This window comes from Phalaenopsis equestris, unplaced genomic scaffold (assembly GCF_001263595.1).
Source record: "Phalaenopsis equestris unplaced genomic scaffold, ASM126359v1 Scaffold000176, whole genome shotgun sequence".
NCBI lineage: Eukaryota > Viridiplantae > Streptophyta > Magnoliopsida > Asparagales > Orchidaceae > Phalaenopsis > Phalaenopsis equestris.
In genome coordinates this window covers 219799-227714 of record NW_018164618.1, presented here as the reverse complement: position 1 = coordinate 227714, position 7916 = coordinate 219799, and positions in this window count along the sequence as shown.

Here is a 7916-nt window from a genome sequence, read left to right as displayed (position 1 = left end):
ATATATATATAGTTTATATTTACATTGTCACACATGTTATCACAATATTTTCTATATAGTTTCAAGTATTTAACGAAATAACATAGTCGTGGAACAGTAAATTATTCAATCAAATAACAAAATAAATAAAATTCATTTACTCTAAAAAATGTACATCAACTATTCACAGAAAAAATATACGTTCAAATGTGCATAAGCATAAAATAATACTCCTCCTAATCATCATCCTTTATCTCGTCAACTTCATCCTAATCGTTCTCCATTGCTTCCTCCTCCTCCAATGTTGTCACTGCCTTGCCACTCTCCTTTATCCACTGCTGGAAGGAATCCAACTCAGCCTTTAGCTTGGCCTCCATGTTGGCCTACAACTCCGACATCATTTGAGAGAAGTGGGCCTCCATCTCCACGGAGAATGTCGCAACACGCCTAAAGATCTCCACGTCTTGTGTGATAGAGGTAGAAGCTGCAGATGCGTCTGTGGAGGGGTGAGCTTTTTAGGCAAACCGCTGTGACCCAAACCTGTAGACCCAACCCGTCTACCTCCCTCTAGTAGCCTCCATCCATAAGCCATACTCAAAAAGATCACACTCACATATCGTAATATCTCCTAACATCTGGGATCAGATCTCCTTTAGTTGTTTGAATATCTCTTGAAAACAAAAGTAGTTACATTCAACTCCAACTAACATGTATTAATATCAAACTAGTTTAGCTCATCAATTATTTGTGTCGCACAGGATCTGTCATCGATCCATGACTAGTCAGACCACCTCCTGTGGGTGCGCTCATGTACATAGGCGGCAGAGGGCTCTCATCCAATCTTCACATTCTGTCCATAAAATGTAATAGTTTGAATACAACTTCAAGCAATATAAAACCTTATAGAATAAATTAAACCGTACCAGTCTCTAATTATATTTTGTATGTGGGAGGGCTCCACCAGTGTGCTTGGATGGCCCCATGCCTCCATAGTCCTACCCACTATTTTGATTTGCCTACTCCATCTTCTTATGGTAGTCCGGAGAATCACAGACCCTAAGCAGTGTGGCAAAAACATCCACTCTAGGCTATAGAGGATGTTGACACCATTTCCATATTTCATCAAACTTATTCCAGAGGCGATCACTGCCCATGCGCTTGATGTTTCATCGGATGTGTGCCTTGTACTCAGAGCGTCAGGAGAATTATTTATGTAAATTTTACAGTGATTATGCTTAATTAAGAAATACATTAAAAAACCTAAGTTATTAGTGAACCATACTTACTATAAACTCCTAAAACTAAATATCTCGAATGGTCATCGTACCTCCTTCAATGATAAGTGCGCTGAGCCATACTTGCACCGAATGATATCTTGAATGGCATGAATAGTTGACACAACTAAAAATGTGTTAATTTTGTATATAAATTTTATACTCATTTTTAATTAAATTTTACTTTAAAGGAAGATATTTTTGCAAGTTTTTTGTTTTAGATACAAGAGATAAGATTTTAGAGAAAAAGAGCAAAAATGGAGCAAAACGGGGTCAAATGGAGCAAAGGAGCACAAAGTAAACTGAGGCCTAAGAGTCATACCCCATACGTGAAAACAGAGAGCCCAGCACCATGGCGTCAGGATCTGGCGCTTAGCCGTCAAGCAGTTATATAGTCTTCTAGAAGGCTGGCACTTATGCTTCAACATTAGTTTTCATCTAAATTCATTGAATTTGTACAAATTTTGAAGGAGCGTCTAAAGTGACTTTTAGAGATTTCAAGGTTAAATTAAAAAGAGACTAAAAAGAGAAAAAGAGAGAGAATTGTTATTGGTAGGAGGTTGATTTGGGTCTCTTGGTTAATTGTGAGAGTCCTTTGGTGTGTGTGTGTGTGTGTGTGTGTGTGTGTCTTGGAGTGAAATTATAAGGAGAATTGAGAATTCATCAAAGGAACTTCAGAGGATTTTCTTGGGGAGAAGTTTAAGATAATTACTTTATATTTTTGTTTAAGTTCTATTTTACTGTGTAAACTTTACTTTAAATATAAATTATGTTTTGTTGTGTTAACCCAGAAAGTCTGCGTAGTTTTCTCCATCTTTCTTCTTGTAATAAGAAATAATCCTGTGTAGGATTAGAATTGTTTAAGGTTTCTATTATTTTATAATCATGATGATTCATTACTTCACACTTAATTTACATTTTCAATATGGTCAATTAGTATGCTAAAAGTTGTTGTGAATCCATAATGGCCCTAGAGGGCCATGTATTCCTCAACTAGTAAGAATCACATTATTCTAGTGGGTGATAAGGCAGTCCATAGTTTAGTGCAAATAGATAGGGAGATAAGTTTTGATGGTTGTAAATTGGTGATTTTACGGTGATAGTCTAGAACCTTAACCAATTTGATCTAGAGTTTGGAACTTAAGGCTAGGTTAGTCCAAAAATTATGGGCACATTGGGTAATCTAGAGTGACCGATTAGAACCTACCCAGCATAACCAAGGATTCAGGAACTTAACTCTAGGTTAACCAATGTTCTTTATGCACTTGGAAGAGGGTAAAGAATAGTTATACTCTTATTTGTCACAATACTACAATTAAACCTTTTAGCATTTGATTCCTACACTAATTATTATCTCATTGCAAGCGGAAAAACTCTCATATAATTTGAACTCTTCTACGTAAATTTAGTTTAGAAACACTTATCTTTTTCTTAAATTTTTGAAAGTGAATTAGTATGATTTAGTTACTTAGTTTGTACACATAAACTTGTGACCTTATTTCATATATAATTATATGGAGTTTAAGTACAATTTTACTAAGTCCATAAAAAGAGTTTCCACCTTACCTATGGAATTGATACTACGGTATAAAGAGAAAATTTTATATTACTTGAATATACATGCACTTGCATTTCAATCCTAGTGAAGCTTTGAAACTAATAATTAGAAAATTTAATACCTCGTCTTTAGGAGTAGCCACTATAAAAATATAAAATAATATTATGAGCACAAAAAAGGAGTTAGGTTTTTGGCACATTTGCCAATGAATAAAATTAAAGAAGATATAAACAAAGCAAGTGCATGTTAGCACTATTTTAGATTGAGGAGTTCCCCGTTGGAAACTGTCGGGCGTTGGAATCAAAATCCTGTTGTCCGTTGATCCTGAAACTACTTATATGCAACAGTACAACAATAATTCTGATTTTATTTTTTTAGTATATTTCCTTATTTCACAACAAAACCAAAAACTTGATTTGAAGAAAAATAAGAATTTAACTTTTAAATTTAAGTTTTAATTGAATTTAAGTTTTAATTTATATATATTGGGATACTACACAACAAATTGTTATCAAGTAATATAGGACTTTTTTATTAGGACTTGAATATCAAACCCACTGGTCGAACCCAAAGAGAAGATATGCAATATGCACTTTTTGGATAACTTTCTATTTTAAAGAAGATAATTATTTAAACTAAAGACATTTTCACAGTAAAGAAAGTTTAAACATTTTTAGTAATTTTATTATTTTGACAAAAACAGAACAAACTTAAAAAGATAACTTGAGTTTTTGTAGAAGAAAAGCACTAAATACGAAAATATCTTTATCCTTATCATAAATCAGTAATAAGTATAGGAATTCTATTGTGAAATTATGCATATTGTGTTGTGCCAAATAGGAACAATAATATTTTTTACCCTTAGTAGAGATGCTATAAAGAACATTGACTAATTTAAAGTTTGAATAGTTCTGAAGACCGGCTAGGCAGGGAAGATACTAGCTCTCACTCTAAAGTTCTCTCGATTCCCTCCACCTAGGGGCTAACATCTCATATAAAAACCTAAAACAATAAACCAAGTTGGGGGCTTTAACCTGTCACTTTAAAGTCCTCTAACTCTACACCCTTCAATGAAAATTTTTCTATTTATTTGCACTCATTCATATGAACTACATTCTCATTCATACAACCTCACGTGATTCTTTCCAATTATTGACTGAGACAATACCAGTCCGGTTCTTATATGTTCTCACAACAAATTTTAACATCTAGATTGACCAAATCATGAAGTAAATGAAGTACATGGATTTAAATCATCACAACTTCTTCCAACATTAAAGATCAATACTCTCCACAACTTTCATCCAACACTTAATTACTTATCATTTTAAGAAGAAAGATAAATAAAACTACTTAGAATCCATGGAGAAAACAAAATCACACTTTAGTTTAAAAGTAGAAATCATTATCATACCAACAACAAGTCTAAATTAAAACCAAAAGTATTTTAAAACAAAACATAAAAACTTATCTCAAGTCCTCCACCAAACTCTTGAAGTTCCTTTAAATCTCTTCTTTTTTACAACACTCTCAATATAAAACTAAAATAAAAAGGATAAATATGTGGTGCCTGAAAATCTCTCTTAACTCCCCAATTTTAGAACTTTTAAAAATTTCCCAGTACTTTCAGGACCCCTCACCTTTTCGGACCTTTTCAGGACTCTTTTTCAATGTCTCAATCTTCCTTCTTTTATAATTCTCCAAAAGATGCCTTGGTATCTCTTCAAAATGTGTCTTGATTCTCCCAATTAGATGTATTCTCCAAAGGATGCCTCCTTTCACAAGTCTTCTAATCATATTTTCGTTTCTAGTCCTATTAACCACCCTCTTTAGCTAATAGGTGCCTTAAATGTCGCTTCAAAATTTAGCAAAATGAAGTAAACCATCACATAACTACCTCTGGCGCTTAAGCGTGGGGCCTCTGGTGCTTAGGTGCAGTCTTCTCTGTTTAACTGGCGCTTAATTGTCGGATCTGACACTTAGGCGCCAAAACACTTTTGCATATTTTTCACCTATATGCTGCAAATTTGATCCTTTTTCACTCCTTTAAGCATTTTTCACCTTTTTACCTGTACCTATTAGAAAAACACAAAAATATCTTTCATTAAAGTGCAATATATCAATAATAGGTATAAAAATGTGTCTAAAAAGACTATATATTTTAGGCGTATCAAAATCCCTCAAACTTAAAATGTTACTTGTCTTCAAGTGACACTTCAATCTTTAAAAACTAAATATGTATGATATGTATATGAGTTTCTTTAGGAGTTACTAAAATTTAGATTTAGAAATATAGTAGTCCAATTTAGAAAAAAATATTCAGTAAATGAGACCAACATAAAGTTTGGAAATTTTTAATGTTAATAAAGATAAAAATATAAGTTCCTATCTAATTCAGAAATATTGTAAGTCTTCCAAATTTAGAATTTAGTTCTTTTATTATCTCCACTTAAAAATTTTTATTAAGAATAATTTTACTTACTATATTATACTTATAAGCTTAATATTTTCTCAAGACTTATACTTTAAAAAGATCAAATGTGGAACCAATTTTTTATTAGGCACAAATCCTCAAGCTTCTCCTCCCTCAATTTTTCTTCTTCTTCTTCTTTTTTTTTTCTTCTTTTTCTTTTTCTTTTCTTTTTCTTTTTCTTTTCTTTGTCTTTTTTTAGGCAAGGATTATAAGGATTATTATATCTGAATAGGCCTTTAATAATTTTGAATTCTACTTTTCCTTTCCTAAAGAAAAGTCTTGATACAAAACTTTTACTTATAAGTATAATAATATCTTTTAAAATTATTTTTAATAAAAGCAATTTAAGTATTAAAAAAAATCTGAATTTTTAAAATTTTCAAAAATACAATGTTTCTTACTAAAGATAGTTACTTATGATAATCATTTTCAACACTAAAAACTTTTGACTTAAAGTTTTTCTTCATTACTCAAACTTTCAACTAAATTTTCTTACTCGAATTCTCTTACTCATTTTACTTCCCTAATATAACTTCATATACAAGATCAATTTTTATTTTCAAATCAAATTCACTTGTAGTTCATTTAAGAAAAGATAAAATTAAAGTTTTAAAAATATTTTTCATCCCCCCCCTACTTAAATTTTTAACAGATTAAAAAGTTTAACATCAAATATATATAAGCAGAAATAAAAATTAAAATAACTACTAACATGAATTTTTATACCCTAATGATACAAGAATAAAACTAAAAACAGGAGTAAAATTAACTTTGATAAAATTTTATAATATTTTCATTTCAATTCAACATGTAGAGATTCAATAGACTTTTAAATTGTGGGTCTAAACATAAAATCAAACTAACACACTAACTTGACTTTACAATGTCAACATAAAAACAAACTCACAAACATGATAAAAGACAAATACAGGGTAGCAGTTTCTGAACATTAATATTTAAGACTTAAGTTAGCAACATTTTCATCTTTTCAAAAGATGTATAATTAATTTAAGTTCTAAACTAACTAAATCACAAAACTCACAGCATTTACTACCTTAAAATTTTAAAACAAACTACTATCCAACACAAACATCACAATAACAATAATATACAAAAGTCCAAAACACAATAGTGCATATCATCATAAAGATGCAAATGTAGCAGTACCACACCACATAGTCCACAACATAAAAATAACAACACATCACAAATCTCAAGTCCAAAGCACATAATCTAACACATATTACAAACATAAAAATCTCTCAATTCTACTCCTCACCTTCTGAATCACTACCATACCACTTTTTTGCAGGCTCATAATCAGGATATCAAGGATATGGAGGAAATTGCACTCCTGGGTCACCCCTAATTAGGTTCTCCAGAGATAAGTGAAATTCTCTTCATAATCTCTCGTTCTCCTACTATACCTATCAGTATGCTATGCAAAACACTCTAAATTTTTAACTTTATCAACGGCAAAATTAATATGATCCATCATCCTCTGCTATAATTGACCTTGGCTCTCGGTAGACTCACCTCTAGATGTAGAAGCATGTGAGATAGATGGTGTAGATGTAGAAGTAGCAGAGGTAGAAGCAGCAGACGTCTCCATGTCATAACTCCTAGAAAATCCTCCTCTCGAGCCAAAAATTTAATGCTCAGAATAAGTCTTCACATTCAACTTAGTGATGGGCTTTATATGTAACAACACTTCCTCCCAGCTATCATATTTAACTCCAGCCAGCTTACACAAAGAAAAGATCAAGGAAGCAAATCCCAGACCTGTAGTAGTAATGGCAGTGGTAGAATTGATGATAGTCTGATAAATCAAAGCTCCTATGTTGATGAGCTTTCCTTCCTGGATACAATAATTTAACGTCGATCTCTCTCTCGTCACTTCACTAGATGATTTGTTGGTAGCAGATGAACAGAAATAAAATAGTGTCAGGCCTTTGAAGGTGCACATAACTTTGAAGTTGGGAAGTTAACTCTCTTCTCATTAGTGATCTTCCAAAGTCTTCTTCCAACAGTCAAGTAAGAAATAATCTCGTCTAACTCCACTTTAGTCGGACTATAATTTGCATAAAAACATAATGTATTAGGTGGCAGATGATAAAACAAGCTGATTTCCTCGGATGAAAAAGGTACCAACTTTCTTCGAACCATGACTCTATTGTCTTCAGCCTCAGGGAGGTTTGCATAGAACTCCCTAACAACAAAAATAACTGCCACAGTAGAGAAACAACAGAATTGTTCTTATTGCCGGTAAAGGATCAAATCCTCTACATCTTCACCTGGATTCCTAAAACACAGCTCCTGAATCAGTTTCCGTGATTGTAACGCATCATTGTACCAATCCTGAGCCTTCGAACTAACAAATTCACTCGAATTGAAAGGGCTCTTTCCTTTTCTCCTCTTCATTCTTGGTGTCATTCTACAAATTTTCTAAATTCCTAAAGTAAATTCAAAAATCAAGTCTAAATTACTAAACTAAACTTCCAATGTATAAACTACACTTCTCATGCGATTTCCATAGATTATTTTTTCTGATTTTTCACCATGAATAGTGAATTTTCAAATTTCTCCAAATGTGCTCAAAAGACATAGTGAAAATCCAAAATTTTTGCATAGA